Genomic DNA, 18,222 nt, shown 5'->3' on the forward strand with positions numbered 1-18,222 from the left:
CAAAACAAAACAACAGACATACAATCAATACTTTAAAAGTCCAGTCAAAAAGGAGAGAGAGAAGGGGGGGAGTAATTCAACGTTGATTCAATTATTTAATAGTTTGACAGCAACATCAAAAACTTTCTACTTTGTTTCATTTTATATGACAAGTATATTGTGTTTTTGTCTTAATATCGTTTTCACATTTCAGAGAAAGAGTGATGGGATACAAACATCAGATCTCTATCAGATCAGTTATACTCAAAATTTCATGTTTTTGCCAGTAATGAAAAACACACTAATCATTAAAACAAAAGGTTTCGGATAAGTTTGCACACTATTACGGTGAACTAAATGCATTCTTTGACCAATGGAATGCAGTTCTTTAATAGCTTCAGGGGTTACCATGCTTCAGTGACCATGAGCATACGCACAGGAAGTTTCTCCACATGTCCACTTCTGATCCACACTTCCTATTTATTGGTTCTGTCAGCTTGTAAGAGTCCATACTTGTGTGTGCGGTATTTACTGTTATTTGAGAAGCGTGCCCTCTCTCCCTTCAGCAGTCATTTTCAACCGATAAGGCAGAGGTGAAGGAAGAGTCAGCCAGACTTAAAGCGTTTGGTACAGACCACCCTAATATCCACACATGAATCCTGGAAAACCACATGCCCCTTCAGGGGTCCGTGAGAGATGAGGTGGGTTGACCCAGCCTGGCATGAGCATAAACACACGCAAACACATATACAAACACAATAATCCCGTAGCCCGGACTACACATCCATAACTGATCTCCTTACCAAAGGCATCAATTATTCTATTACAGCACAACAAATTGCTGGAAACAAATTCTAAGCAGTTCAGAGAGTCAAAGTTTAGTATGAAAGCAATTAGCGGATGTAATTTGTGTGTTAATTTGTGTTAGCGTACACCGTAGCTGCTGGGTGAACTTAATAGGCTTTTTAGGGGTATAAATTAGGGGTAGTTTGTTAAGTGCTGACCTGGGGAGGTGTGAGCTCCCAGGGGATCGTAGTCTGGCTCTGGCCCCCCTGATGGTTCCTCAAGAAAGGAGGTGTTTGTTTATACAACTTTCATTACAGGACCGTCCCTGCATCACCTCCCCCCCCTCTAAAAAACAAAAACAAATGAATGTCCTGCAATCCACTTACCCCCCTGCTACCTATGCACTCGTATTACTGCTGCTGTTTCTGCTTGTTCTCTCTCGCTGTCAACACTGTGTCAAATCTAATTAGTTTGCTATAGACATACAAGTGTCAAGAGAGACAAACACAAACTAAAATCATTTCAGACACATAAAAAAGCCAGCTGAAAAAAAAAAAACATAATAATAATAACCAATAGTGATTTAGACAGATAAAAACAAACACTCTCGCATATACACTCACTAACATACAGTGAGGCCTACACACATATAATTATTGTTGTGATGAAACAAGGGGAGACAGGTTTTTTTTTTTAATTCAATAAAATCGGAAAAGAAAAAAATGTAGGGCGACACTTGGTTCTATCCATCGGTTGTTGACTGGACGCAGACAGAACTGAATGCAAGCTAGAGGGCAGGGCTTATACAGATGAAATGATTGGAGGAGTCAGTATACATCACCAGAGAGAAGTCTGCAGAAGATTGACAGTTTGATTAAAAATTATGAGAGAGAAAAAAAAAAAAACATGCACAGATACAAAGTTCACGAAAAGCTAAATAACATGCATTTAGAAAATAGATTATTTAAGGGCAACTTTAAAGGTGAAATGTGGGATTTCTGAAGTATAAGCAATTACAAGTGGAACTGCAAATTCAGGTGTTCGGAAAAGAAAAAAAAAAAAGGTTGCTCACATAGTGATGCTCATGCTGTGTTTGCTTGCTTTAAATGCAATATTTGTCAAATAAACAGACATTTCAGTTGTTTTCATGTAGAAACAGAAACAGTTTTCTTTCTACATACTGCTGAATACCAATGCTGTTTAAATACCAAAAAAGTGGTGTCTATATTTTATAAGTTTTAGTTTGAAAATCATGATACAATATAACATTAAGATTACATTCAATTATTTTTACATGGATTTAAACATGGATTTGTGAGCAGAACTGAAGGTGTCAGAATAAACACAAAACATACGTCATCACTGTCATCACAGCTTGTTCAGTCGCTCTGGAGAAACTGCACAGAATGAGCCAGCTGACTACTCTCAAATCTACAAAGTACACAAATGTTTTTTTGTTTTTTTTAAGATTATCCTGGGATACTTTGTCCAATATAATGAAAGTGAATAAAAAAAACACCATAAAAATCTAAGTGCGGAATCTTTTTAATGAATCGATTGATCTGATGAAGTCATATGGAGCACTTTAATGACATTTCTATGAGCGCTTTAGTGAACTTTTGAAGATTAAAAGCTTCAGTCCTTATTCACTATAATTGCATGTACCAGAGCAAATATGACAATATTCAAAACTTTTGTGACAGTCAAACAGTTTTGGAACAACATGAAGGTGAATAAATGATGACAGAATTTTCACTTTTGGGTGAACTATCCCTTTAACTGGATTTTATTTCCCATCAGCAAAAGCGAGAGAAAGGGAAAAAAGAGGAGAGTGGGAGCTGTGTTTTCCTTCTTTTCTCTCAGATACATGAGATATCTGCTCACCACAAGAGCCCTTCACACTGTCTTCATTTGGAATCTCTCTCTTTCTTTCTTTTTCTCACTCTCTCCACCATCTCGTTCAAAAGCAAAGAAACCCCATTGACTTAGACCTGTGTGACCTGGAACTAGGTGGGGGTTCATATACTGTACTGTGTGAGTGTGCATTCCTATATATATGTAAATAAATATTCTTGTGTCTGTGTACCCGTGTCTGTAGGTGGATATGAGAGAGGGGTACTGGAACATACAGGCAAGCATCCCCAGAATCCTTCAGCTTGGCCAAAGTTAACAGACAGGAGGGATTCGGTATCAAAGCACTGATATTTCATTCCTCACACACACACACACACACACACACACAGATTCTGGCGGGGTCATGAGGAGGGGGCCTCCCACAGACTATTTGAATACAGAAATGTTTAATTGAGAGCAACGGGGAACACAGGTTACGAGGCCAGGATATACATATAGATATATAAAGAAAAAAAAACTCTCTCTTATTCTTCTCTCCTGCACATCAGTTCAAACCCCTGCTTATGTCTTGGTCCATATATATTATTTCCCCTCAATTTCTTTTTCTACCTGCCCTTGACCCTCTTTAGGGCTGTCTGAAATGTGTTTTCTCTCACAGCCTGTTTGGCTTGTGTTTAATAGTGACTTAAATCTGCATCAGAATACAAGATGAAACACTCTTGGGTGTTTTATTAACATGAATAAGTGCGCATCTGCGTGCAGCGTGGAGTGTACAGGGACCTGTGAGGTTCACTTGTGCTCCAACAACGTAAAAAAAAAAAAAACATAAAAAAAAGTTGAGCCAACTTAAAATTTTAAGGCAACACGCTTGAATAAGTGCGCACTTATTATTAACATGAATAAGCGCACATCTGTGTGCAGTGTGGAGTGTACAGAGACCTGTGAGGTTCACTTGTGTTCCAACACTGTAAAAAAAAAAAAAAAAGTCAACTTAAAATTTTAAGGCAACAAGCTTCAGCAGATTATTGAGTTTTCTCAACTTATTTTTGTAAGTTGTATTAACTTAAAACAACAAGTTGAGAAAACTCAAAAGAGGCTTTTTTTGTTACAGTGAAGTTTGACGTTAATAAAAGTGAGAGTGATAATTTACTTAGTTAGATAATTACTTAGATAATTTAGTTCTTAAGGTAAGGAAACACAAACAGTGTAATTGAAGACATTCAAAGAAATCTATAAGAAGACTTTTTTCCACTCAACAAAATATTCAAGTCAATTTTATTTTTATTTTACTTTTAAAAAAAATTAATTAAAAGTTCAAAGTATATACACAGTATATAGGTATATAATTCCCTATATTTATATTCTATGAAATATTCCATATAAGGTGTGTTCACATATATTAAATGTAACGTATTGAATATAATATAAATATATACATAGCATTTACCATATATTAATATACTCTGTGTATAGTTTTATATTGTAAACAATAGTTATAGTATACATACACATAAATAGTTTATAACATATACAAAAGTTCTGGTAACACTTTAGTCTAAGGACCAATTCTCACTATTAACTAGCTGCTTATTAGCATGCCTATTATTAACATATTAGTACTTATAAAGCACATATTCTACATCCCTAATCCTAATACCTAAACTTAAAAACTACCTTACTAACTATAAGCAGCAAATTAGGAACTTATTGAAGCAAAAGTTGTTTTTATTTATCCTACAAAATAGTATATTGATATAGTTTAATATATATGTATTATATAATATGAATACATATAAATAAATGTATTCTAATGGGTTTGTCAGGATATGACTTTTTTTAACCTTTCCATTTCCCTGTAATTTTGATCATTTGTCTTGGGGCAGGTGTGCTGGGGATTTTGGTTCCCCCTCACTGCCAGCCGTTATACACATAAATTAATCAGCTTATGAGAGCCTCGGGCCTAACTATTCATCATGAAGCTCTGCTCTTGTACAGCGCAAGAGCTGATTTAAGTATTGTTAGGTTTCTGTTTAATAGAAAATGACAGTGAAGTAAATCTACATGCTTGAATGCGAATACAATGTTTATGTCCTAAAACCGCATAAGTTGAACCGTAACACCATGAGGACGAAATATGGCCTATCAGGGTCAATCTTAATGAGAGAAAAAGTAAAATGAGTCTGCGTACTTCCACGTTCTTATTCTTCTTTTATATCACAATGAACATCATTTTATTCCATTTCCATTTGAAATGAGGTTCTACTTATTGCATGTTTAATTTTTTTTCGAAGCTTGTGAATAAAGGGCCTCTAGCAAAGACTTTAAACTACTCCTTCTGTAAAAGGCTTTTAAATTTAGCTGTTTTTAAGTGCTCCGGCCGGTCTGTTTCTGATTTCAGCTGACGGAGTTTGAATCACAAAGGGTTGGAGTGGGTAATACAGATGGCACGAGTGCTGATGGCCATTTTCTTCAAGGGGGATCTTTTTTCACTACTTGTTTTTTTGTCTTTCCTCTCAATTTTTTTTTATTGTTTTTCTTCCCTGCGAGAGAGACACAGTTAGCTACTTCACAAGGTCAAATTACTGATGACATGTTATGTTAATAGAACAAAGAACACGTCAAATGGGACATAGCAAGAAACGCACATAAATGTGCGCACCCACCCACACGCACACACACACACACAGATTCAGGGGGCTCTGCTCTCCTTTGATCTGAACGGTTCCTGGGCCTGGTGCTTAAAAGAGAAAACCGAAACAGAAGACTAAGTTTCTCCATCCTGCTTCATCAAATGATTCAGCCTGAGATTCAGAAAAACAGAAGATTTGAACTTCCTCTGCTACAGGCCCACAAAACACAGTCACTAAGGGTGTGTCACGAAAAAACATAAATTCACTTCGACAATCCCAAACATCATTCAAAGACGTGGGTCGGTTATGACAGGTTTCAGTGTAATTACACACATTTTTCTTACAAATGTATAATGGAACAATCTCCGCAATCCCTTGCGTGAGATTTAATGTTATTTTCCGAGTAGTATTTTATTTTGCTTATTACGGACTATGAGAGCACGGTGTGAGTAATCATATGGATTTACTTTGTCATGAACACCCGCAAAACATAAAAATACTCCATGACTTGGGAATGACCCCTGACTTTCGTTCTATTACAGTAAACTGATTCTATGCTTGGTTCATTCATTCAGTTTATGCCACAGACTCATGCTAGGCATTTTTTATTTGGTTTCTTGATTATGTTTAGAGTTTAACTGTGGTTAAACTTTGGTCTCCAGAAATTTCAGAAAACAAAATAATAATTCATATATAGTACCATTCAAAAGTTTGGGGTCAGCAAGATATATTTGACTTTAGAAATTAAACAATAAATACTTTTTGTCAGTAAGGATTCATAAAAATGATTAAAAGTGGTAGAAGAGATCTACTGATGTAAAAAATTTGAAGTTTCTAAAGTTACAAAAGTTTCAAGTAAATGCTGTTCTTTTTAACTTTCTACTCAAAGAATACTAAAAAAACAAAACAAAATTTAAAAAAAAAATCACGTTTTCCGCAACGATATTAACTAGCACAAGAGTCATTTGCCATCACATGAATTAATTACATTTTTAAAAGAATTAAAATAGAAAACAGTTTTTTTTTATATTGTAATATTATCTTTATATTTGATTAAATAAATTCAGCCTTTGTGAGCATGACAGTCTTCTTTGAAAAACATTTAAATCTTTCCAAACCCAAACTTCCCTACAGATCAGTTTGAGCCTGAAGATGTGGAATAAGGTCATGTTTCCTTTAAACAACACAAATCCTATTTTGGTCAATCTCCTCCTAAAGGAAGAGACTCTAAATTAGCAGGCTTAGAGTGGATGGAGTTCAGTTGTCACCTGTCTGCTGAACATTAAACAGGAAGTCAAACAGAGGCCTACAAGGTGTGCTGGGCTCGTTCTGGTTTTCGTCCTTCAGTAGAAGCAGGAACTTCTGTTTTGAGTGATCGCCCCATTTTCTCACGACAGATTTCAGGATACAGCTCAGGATAAAAGATGTCCAGCAGAAGGGTTTATGTCTTGGTGAGCTCAAACAGTCACATAGACACATTTTTTTCCGTAAATTTGCCGTTCTGAAAGCTCGAACAGTGCTATCCATCATATCAATGACTTCCTGTGAAACAAAGCACAATGGACAGAAGTTATCGGAGGATACCATAACACCTTTTCTCTCTTCCACCTGAAAAACTCAGACGCCAGCCAAGTTTAATATAAACTTTAAACATCTTGAAAGCGTATAAGGTAAAGCACACAGTGAATCACACAACACGAGAGCTCCGGATTTTGGTGCATTTCTGGATTTGTACCTGAATTCTCTCTAATCCATTCTCAAATACCTCAAAACAGTTTGGTGTTATTCTTTCAGCTTAAGACTTGGCAGGTGTGTAACCGGACCCACGTTAACAGTCTGACAGATTATTCCATTTCTCCGCAAAACCATTTTTAAAGGGAGGATGATAGAGGGAGCAAGAGGAGGAGGAGGACGGGAGGATTTGGCAGATGAGTGTACTCTGCAGGTGTTGGGTAATTGGATTAACACAAAGCAGGAGAAAAGGAATTCCTCTCCTCTTTTTTGAAAACCGAGAGCAGCAAAACTACTTCAAAGCAAATAAAAAGAGAAAGACACTATTTGGTTAAAAAAAAAACTCATATGATTCGATTTAGGTGAGTTTGAATGCATATTTGCTTGCAAGTTTGGAAGCACTAAACATCCCCCTTTTTCAGGTCTCTGAATTGCTTAATGCTTCTCAAAGCATCAGCCTCTAGAGGCCGGAGAAGGAATGCATGATGACAGAATAAAACCTTACTTTCTATCCCCCGTCCCTTCTCCCTCTCCTTTCCTCCGTTTGAAAGTCTTTCAAAAGATACACCAGAGAGTAAATAAAGAAAAAAGCAGTCGCAGCGAGGAGTCGCCCCTCTGCCGGAGCGGGAGTTTATCTTAAACTCTAACCACAATAAAACTGGCGGGATGAACAGAACGACAATGAAGAGCGCTGATGCTTCACGCCAGTTTGATTGTCCTCCAAAACCAACACCCCTCTGAGACACACACACACACACACACACACATTTGGAAAGCTACCTTCAGTCAAGGTGTCTGAGTGAAATGGCATCTCTGTGAAGCTCTAGACAAAACACTTGTCAGCATGTTGTTTTGTCAGAGGCAGGGTGGCACTGACGTTTCAGTGGAAACGTTTGGCTCTTTGTTGTGGTCACACTGCGCCTTAGAAATGTTTTTGTTCAGCTCGGTTCACACGGAGCTGTCATCCCCAAGAACTGAGATGGAAACATACAGCTGTATTATTTAAACGAGAGATAGGAAATCTTGATACAGGTGTCTGAAATGGCAGTCCACCTTTCCAACACCGCATGAACGTACCGAGTTTGAAAATTTCCCCCTGTAAAGAGCCGTATTTCAATCCAAAATGCATTTGGAAATTTTTACTTGCTGACCTCCCTTATGACGAACCGTAAAAAACCCTGTCAGACATCTAATTACATGAGTCTCTATGTGCACCGTGCGGGAAATAACATTTGCAGATATTCCATCCACCTATAAAAACAAAGGGAATGATGAGCTTCCTAATGTTTAATAGGAAAATTAAACGGCCCTGATTCATTGACTCCTGGTCAAACTGTCAAGATACCAGTCCAAGATCTAGGAGAATGATTTAAATATAGTGCAAATGAACAAGAACCAATGAATTAATGGAGATCTAAGACAAAGGGAACACCTTTAGTAACATTTGTAGACTAGGGTTTTTCAAAAATGTTCATTCTTTGATGAATATCTGTGCTGAAACAAATGTGAACATAATCCTAGGTACAAATAAAAGTTATTAGGTAAACTAAGAGATACATTTTGTTAGAATTCATAATGAAGTTTATGTTTTGCAATTGTGCCAACACGTGGGGCCAATCACTTAACACGTAAAGAGTGGCATACCATCCTTTACCTGCTCACTCTCTTTACATTAATAATGTTAGCATTTGTTTTAATAAATCTTATATCAACACAAAATGTTTTGACAAAAAAACTAACATCAATGGGTTTGTACTCTTTGGTCCGGTTTATACCTGGTCACTTCATGTGATTTCTCAAATTGGATAGCTATCCAATTGTGAAAAGACCAGGTGTAAATGCCCACTGAAACGCTTTCTAGACAGATTTAAATCTGATCACGCAAACCACTTCAGGAGGTGGTCTTGGACACATTCCAGACGAAACTGGTCAAGTGTAAATGCATCTGGCTGTTGAAACCACAGAAAAAATTTTACACCTCCCAAAATGTAAAAAAAAAATACAACCTGAATTCTGGAAATGTTGGGACATTTTTTAAATTTGAATAAAATGAAAACTAAAAGAATTTCAAATATTTTTGAGAGTCAATATTTTATTCACAATAGAACATAGATAAGATAACAAATGTTTAAACTGAGAAATTGAAAGATCTGGACTGCAGGCAGGTCAATTCAGCACCCGGACTCTTCTACTACGAAGCCACGCTGTTGTAATAGCTGCAGTATGTGGTTTTGCATTGTCCTGCTGAAATACACAAGGCCTTCTCTGAAATAGACTTCGTCTGGAGGGGAGCATATGTTGCTCTAAAACCTTTATATACCTTGCAGCATTCAAAGTGCCTTCCAAAACATGCAAGCTGCCCATACCGTATGCACTTATGCACCCCCATACCATCAGAGATGCTGGCTTTTGAACTGAACGCTGATAACACGCTGGAAAGTCTCCCTCCTCTTTAGCCCGGAGGACACGGCGTCCGTGATTTCCAACAAGAATGTCAAATTTGGACTCGTCTGACCATAGAACACTTTTCCACTTTGAAACAGTCCATTTTAAATGAGCCTTGGCCCACAGGACACGATGGCGCTTCTGGACCATGTTCACATATGGCTTCCTTTTTGCATGATAGAGCTGTAGTTGGCATCTGCAGATGGCACAGCGGATTGTGTTGACCGACAGTGGTTTCTGGAAGTATTCCTGGGCCTATTTAGTAATGTCAATTACAGAATAATGCCGATGAATGATGCAGTGTCGTCTGAGGGCTCGAAAACCACGGGCATCCAACAAAGGTCTTCGGCCTTGTCCCTTACGCACAGAGATTTCTCCAGTTTCTCTGAATCTTTTGATGATGTTATGCACTGTAGATGATGAGATTCGCAAAGCCTTTGCAATTTGATGTTGAGGAACGTTGTTTTTAAAGTATTCCACAACCTTTTTACGCACTCTTTCACAGATTGGAGAGCCTCTGCCCATCTTTACTTCTGAGAGAATCTGCGTCTCTAAGCCATCCCTTTTATAGCTAATCATGTTACAGACCTGATGTTAATTAACTTATTTAGTTGAAAGCTGAAAAGCTGATGATGAATAAAATGTAGAACTTATCTGTTGCTTTTGTTGAAGATTTCCGTTAAATTTACGTATAGTGAATTGAAGATTGAATTTGTGTGTTGCAGAGACATATTTATGTGGCCAAGTGTAAATGGAACCATTTTAACAAATCAGACATCTATCCGATCAAAGAAAATGAATGAAGTGACCAGGGGAAAACAGGTCCTTTGACAGATAGAATCAGTGCATGTGAATCAAGAGGTTAAACATTCAGATGTCAAATTTTTCAATCATCTTCTTTTATTCTTTGTGATTATACTGTAATATATACAAACAAGTCAACAAACAAGCACATTCAAGATGAACTCACCTTTAACAATTAATTCACCCCCTCATCTTAAAAAGACATTAAATATATTTCAACATTAAAGGCAACATGAACTAACATTTGCAACCCATTTTACTTACGTAATATAATGCATTTCCAAGTGAAACAGAATGTTCAATATGAAAACATGTAGGGTGGGAATGAATGGGATAGTGTAAAGTAGCTGTTACATGCAATAATTGTGCCAGACCAAATGTAACTTTGCTAAAAATATGGCCAAAGTGACATCAGAAGAAATAAAAACAGCAAAGCTATTTAGAATAAAGGTTACAAAGACAGTTTCAATATTGAATATTCATTTGGATATTGTGTACTAATGAATCGTTCACAAGACCAGGAACATGCATTCATTTTGATATCATGTTATATTGAAAACAGCTGGATTTGAACTACAATAAACCTTGCTATTTAACTTGCCATTAGTCTCCACTGCAAGAATAAGACAAATTTGTGTTTATAAGGATACACCTTGATTTCCCCACACTTTAGTGCTTTCTTCATCAGCTGCAAAAATAGCTCAAGAAACATTCTTTTGCACACCCACACTCCAGCTTCATCTGCCATAGTGTACATGCCTGTGGTCTAATCGCTTAAACGTTTCACTTTTGAAATGTACAACAGTTATCACACTGAAGATTTTCCTTGGAGTCAGACCACTGCTAAAAAAAAGGCCTGTTGTATTTTCCAAAACCTCTTTTAATTAATCACGCTTTCAATTCTTAACAGAAGCTCCTAGGACACGAGGGAGCGAAGAGAAATGTTCCGTTTTGACTATGCGAGAGTATATTTTACAAGAATTACTCCAAAAATTCAAGGCTATTTTTACAGTGATAACTTTGGTATTCGATATTATTAAATTATCATGGCCCCTCAATGGATGTATTGTATGTATACATGTGGAAACCGGACACCCAAATCCCATCACAGATGAAATAAATAAAAAAAGCTTCAGTTATAAATGTTTGGAAATTTCATCAGGGTTCGAAGCTGCTGAAGGATTAAAGTGCTGAGAAGTTTAGTCCAAAGAAAAGACAGTCATCAAAATAAACCACAAGGAAAAAATCTTTAACATTTTCTTCATACCAGATCGAAACAGAACTACAGTGATACAAGAGAATGAAATGACTCAAGGACACACAACCATACACTCACACAAACATGACAGGAACTGATTTATGACAGAACATGGGTGTGTGTGAGAGCATGCCTGTACACTTACATACTTTACCCCACATTTTGATTGACAGTTATATAAAAGTAAAGACACTTTCTCAGACATCATTTACTAAAGACAGAGTTGCGTTACTACTCATAGGACATCAATGAATGAGAGATATTTAACACTGACACTATATATCCTCAAACTGGTATTTCATTGAACAATAAAGATGCCATTGTACATGACTTGATCTCACTTTACAGTCTAAATACATAAATAGTGCATTGAATTGCATGTACTTGTGTGTAATTATTTTGTTGAGTTGCTTGTAATTGCACATTGTTGCTGTTTTCTTATGTTATGTTAAATAATAGCAACATGTAACATAAGTGACAGATGCATTCTTTATGAGGTTTCATTTTCAACCCTTATTATTTGAGTTAAATCAGAGAGTAGGATCACTAAGAGAACACTAGAGAATGACAAATGATACACAAATGTCATATGGATGCCATACTTGAAGTTGTCCAGCTCAAAAACAGACTGAATTACAGGTTCATTTGTGTGTTGTCAGGCTAGAAGGTTAACATTTGAGAGTGTGGCACGCGGCAGGAACTGACACTGACATTTGGGTTACAAATTGTGCATGCTGCTAATTTATCAGCGGTTGGTCCAGACATTGCTGCTCTGTTACTATGGTCTGTGAAATTCACATCCAAATGGGCGGTAAGGTTTATAAAAGGAGACTGCAGCTGCATTTCTGTCTAAAAATAGATGGCTTGTAGGTTAATTTACACTGCACCTGGATAACTTGGACAATCGTTATACAGTACAAGTACCACATTGTTTAATATTAGAGATTGTTTAACATTTTGGTATTGGCTAATGGTCATTTTTCCCATTTTTACATTTATATTACACTAATGTTCAGAAATTTGGCATCAGTATGATTTATAATGTTAAAAAAGGATTTCTATTTCAAATTATTCATCAAAGAATACTGAAAAAACTATTACGGTTTCCACAAAAACGTTAAAAAGCATATCTTTTCAATACTGATATTAAGAAATGATTCTTGATCAGAAAATCAGCATATTAGTATGATTTCAAAAGGATCATGTGACACTGAAAACTGGAGTAATGGCTGCCGATAAATCAGCTTTGCTATCACAGGAATAAATTCAACTGTAAAAATATTTCCCAATATTAATTTTTACTCTATTTATGATTAAATAAATGCAGCCTTGGTGAGAACCGAAAACATTTTCCTGACGCCAAACCTTTTGATGTTAATGTATCTTTGTTGTCATCTAATGCTAAAATTTTAATAATATTAACAGTAGGTTGGTAACAGTAATGCTATTAGTCTGTTGATTCTTTACAGAAGCGACTGGAGTGAGAACTTTTCACCTTGACATGTTGTTTGTCATTTTCCTGTGTGAGGTCACACACCAGAGGTGTGACCCGCTTGTTAGAGCAACCACGGCAACAGCCGCCCTGGAACCCGGTGGCTTTGATCCGATTGGATAATTAGATCATGATTGTGAAAACCATAGAGGTCAGAAAACACTCGTGACTTTCTTTTTTGCTGATTCTAACTTGCTCAGACAAACTGCATGTTTTCTTTTTGTTTCATTAATGTACAAAATGACGTTTTGTGCTTCATTTTCATTTATGTCTGATTTTATATGAAAGCTGAATAGCATCATTTAAGTTTACTGTTTATTGTACCACATGAGAGAACCATCTGGACTCAAATAGCTTATAACAGGACAGAGTTTATTGTTTAAAAAAATACCCACTGGTTTCGCTCTCTCTCTCTGTCTTCTTTAAATAATTTGGACCATAATACGCTCTGACACAAAGTTTGCTTTAAAAACCAAAGAGGCATTTGATGAGCATTGAGTAAAATGAACCTGTTCATTAAAAGAGAAAGAGAGAGAGAGCACAGAAACCTGATCTTATAATGCGGGCCAGATTGGCTTACAGTGGCCCCCATATCATATACAAGCTTTCATCTTCCCGTCGCGCTACGCCATAGTTCTCTCTCCACACCGCTGCCTCTGCAGGCAGGCCTGATTAATAAATTGTCCTTGATAAATATTGCATTTCATTCCTTACCCACATCTGGAAATGATAACGCTGCTTTCTTGAAAACATACAGCAAACGAAAGTCCTGCAGAGCTTATACATTAGAGCATCAATAGTTTTAAAGAACGGCAATGTTCAAGCGTGTTATCGGACAGGCTAAGAATTTGTCTTTCGTAAATTCGAAACAGGCTTGAAAGTGGGGGAGCGAATGTGGCTCACAGAAAACTTAATCATCATTTCAGACAGGTTCGCTCTTCCAGGCCTTTGTTCAAACCTCTCATGTGGCAATAGCTTTCTGTGTTTTCATTGCACGGGGGAATATAATTTGCTGCATTCCATCTCCATTTCCGCCATGCTGTATACGGTTTCAACATCGTCAGTTCCGTCATTCGGGAAGGATTGCGTTGTCCTGCGCGGACATTCGTTAGGGCATCTGTTTTTGGCCCGACGCTATCCACCGACCGCTCCCTTCTATTCTCATTAGCCTATCTCAGACAGGAAAATCAAATTAATCTGAATAAAAATACCAGCGCTAATGTCATTAATTGTGACGAATTACTTGGATAACACAGCTTTCCTGGAAACATAAATAAATAAATAAAACACAAAGCTTTCCTCTAGCAAAATGATCATTGTGTTGAAAGGAAAACATGTCAAAAGTGTTCTAAATGAATACAAAGGCAAAAATAAATAGATTATCAACATGAAAAAAACTAAACAAATGTGAGGACAAAAAGAGAGGAATGTACTTTGGTACTATCTCAGAGCCAGCATTATCAATACTGAAAGTTAGAGGAATGTTTTTACAGAAGGGGATTGTAATAGACTGAATGGGATGACAAAGCACACTACAGAGAGAATGAAAAAAGGGAGGGAGGGAGAAGGAAAGAGAGAGAGAGAATGGTGTGCTGTAAGCAAAAGCAGATTGCATATATTTTATAGAGATCACTGAAACAATATAGAGCAGCAGGACTTACTCACAGCCAACACGGTTCTGTCATTTATAAAGTCATTGTCTTAAAGGCATAGTCACCCTGAATCACCCCCAAAAGAAAGTGATGTAATTAAATAATCATTTTATGATTTACTTATTGTCAATCACTTCCTTTCGAAATTTTACAGAATTGTACTGGTTGCTCTTTTCAACGCAATTACAGTGAATAGGGACTGAAGCTGTCAAGATTCAAAAATGATGCAAAAACACAATATATATATATCATAAAAGTGGTTTATACAGCTTGTGTACTATATTCCAAGTCTACTGAAGTCATACAGTAGTTTTGTCAGATGAACAGACTAACATTAGTCTTCCAGTCCAGTATGTTCATGAGACATGAGGAGATGTTTGATTTGTGTCAGATCTTTTCAATGAATCAACCGATTCAGTTCACAAAACTGAATAATTTGATTACAAATCAGAGTGATGTGTCTCTTGAGTTCAGCTCACTGACTAACTGATTTAAATTTCAGTCTGTTCACGACACAAAGTTATTGTATGACTTGAGAAGACTTGGGATGTAGTGCACAAGTTGCATGGACTACATTTGAAGATACTTTATTGGTGTTTTAAATCATTTTTGAAGCTTGAAATTTTGGAATGACATGAAAGTGAATAAACGATGGACGGATTTTCATTTTTTGATGAAATTTCCCTTTAAGAAAGCCCTCATTTCCCTCTTCTTTTTTTTTTTTTTTTTTTTTGATCATTAGCAATTGTGCATACTCATGAAAGATAAAGGCATTGATGTCCTCTGGTCATCTGTGCTTTTGACTCATGTGTTTCCATTGTGTAAGCAGATTGATGGGCCTGCAAACTGTTCTGTGGAGAACACACGGTTTCTCTCATGGTCTATAAAACTGTTTTCTCTATTTCAGAGGAAGAAAAAAAACAAACTTAGAAATGAAAAATAAAGCCTTCTGTTCAAAAATCTGGGTTATTCATCTGTTTAGAGTGAAAAGAGACAGGATGAGGGAGGGCAAATACAATCAGCACTATTAAATAATCATGCATCAGGGTATTTTAGTGACCATTTTAATGAAATGGAATATCTGGAGTTCATAAACTGTGCAAAACACTTCCACATTCACAAAAAGCTTCATGTAATGTAAGCCGATGACAGACAGACTGATCTCTCTGAATAAACCCTGATCACTCTCTCATTTCCTCGAAGAGATGCGCTTTAAACAGACAAAGGAAATAATAGAGTGCCCTGTCTTTCTCTCTCTCTGTGAAAAGTGTTAAGCAGATCTCTTGAGACTGTTGAATGGGAAAGAGAAGTGTTCATCCTCTTCTTCCAGCGCCATTTAATCCCCAGGATCTGAAAACCACAGAAGTGCTCACGACTAACACACCCGCTGAGCTACAGTCTGGACAGATGTGCCACAGGGTGGCTCCCAGACACTCAGAAAGAAAGAAATCAAGCAAACAAAAATGTCTGCTTGGTGTTTGTGGCCACATGAAATTCCAACAGGATTCTGTAATAATTTGCCAGGAATTTGTCATGGTGAAAGATTGTGTCAGACAGAGCAAATGCCTTCAGATTCTACATATAATTAACAGGCTAAACCTCCACCTTTCAGTGTTCAGAGACTCTTTAAATCCCCGATAGACATTTAGACCCCATTTACACCTGGAATTAACATCCGCTTTGGGTGATCTGATCACGAGCAGTCATTTCTAAATACAGGTGTAAATGGGCCCCAAAACATTTTGTGATTAGATCACTTAAATGTTCACAAAGGATCCACAAATCAAATGCTGTCGTAAGTGTATGGAATAAACAACACAAAATATCAAATGAAAAACTTTTAGGATTATATATATATATATATATATATATATATATATAAACCCACACACTAATGAAATTTGAAGAGACACACCATTTATGGAATAAGAGTCTTTAGATATGCAGAAATATTTAGTTTGTTGTTGTATAATGTTGTTTGTGTATAAATAATTATGTAGCATGCGTGTTGTTGTAATTTGAATGTTAATCTGTCTGGGTCATTTTTTGATAATATCTTAATTGACTTACTGTAATACTTCATGAATGAAACTTGACCTCTACCAAAGCTCAAATCTCACAACACGTGGTGTCTGCCTCTTGAAAATAATAATAATAATTATTATTATTATTATTTTTTGTAATTTCTTTTTAAATTACCCTTGAGACAAATTTTTGTTTAAGAGTCATTGTAAAATTGGTCCAAGTTGTAGGAAAATCTCTGACATGTTTTTCTTTCAGATGCCTCTTATTCCTAAATTTAAAATGTGACTTAGCTGTCCAAATGCATTTTGAAGCTACTGTATATTCATTCTCTAGTTTTCACATATGCGAGCATGTTTTAGAACACACCCAGCATGTGTGTCAACATCCCTCCTCTCGTGCGTAACATCTAAACCCTTTTGTCATCTCCGTACATGTGTGGAAGACAGCACGCAGAGCAGACATCAGCCCCACGTCTGTGCATGTGTTTTGAGCACGCAAAGGTGTGTGAGAGTCACAAGTCTCAGTTAAAGCACTCTATCATCTGACTGTCAAGAGCAGCAATTATCACAGCCTTCTTTGCAGTCCACATACCATCTTTTCATTCTGCAGGGACCCTGTTCAAACAGAAGCTTCTAGACTCTGTCAATAAAAAGACCAATATGAACCTTATAACAAACAAGCCTCCTGACGCCTGCCTGTGACCCAGGTTCAAAAGAAGCGAAGACAAGCCTATGCACAGAATGTCTCTGACACTCTTGAGCCGCTGTGATTTTAAAGAAGGTGTGGCAATGCTACCACATCGTGTTTGATTTCATTTAACTTAACACCCACATATAACGGCCTGCAGTCATGTCAAACAACTGAAAAACTATCTATCTATCTATCTGTCTGTCAGTCTGTCTGTCGCATGTCTTGTTCACACACATAGTTCTGTCTGTCGGTCTGAACCCACCTTCCTGTGTGGTTCTTTTGTTGAAAGCCCTCAGGACCTCTACCCGGAGAGGACACAATAAAAACTCCAGTCAAGGTCATCCCATATCCTTAGCATTCAACATTCATTTTTCATCCAGAAAAAAAAAAAAAAAGAGAGAGTTGGAGAGAAATTGCCAGTGCTGGGGAGTAACTAAGTCAAAAAGTTTTTTTAGTCCAAAAACAACAACATAAAACATACACTATAATAAGATTAAATACACTATCATTCAAAAGTTTTGGGTCAGTATTTTTTATATATGAATTTTATTCAGCAAGTATGCATTAAATTGATCAAAAGTGACAGTTTTTTTTATTTCAAATAAATGCTGTTCTTTTGAACTTTATATTCATTAAAGAATTCTGAAAAAAAGGTTTCCACAAAGAATATTAAGCAGCACAACTGTTTCTAACATTGACCAGGTTTTTTTTTTTTTTTTACAAATCAGCATATTCGATGGATCATGTGACTGTACTAACTGTATTTATGTGTTTCACTGTATCAAATAAACACACCTTAGTTGAGCCTAAGAGACTTCTTTCAAAAACACTGAAACATCTCGTCAAACTCATGCTTCTGTATAGTGTAAAAATTAT

Source organism: Onychostoma macrolepis, chromosome 13 (genome assembly GCF_012432095.1).
Source record: "Onychostoma macrolepis isolate SWU-2019 chromosome 13, ASM1243209v1, whole genome shotgun sequence".
In the NCBI taxonomy this organism is placed as follows: domain Eukaryota; kingdom Metazoa; phylum Chordata; class Actinopteri; order Cypriniformes; family Cyprinidae; genus Onychostoma; species Onychostoma macrolepis.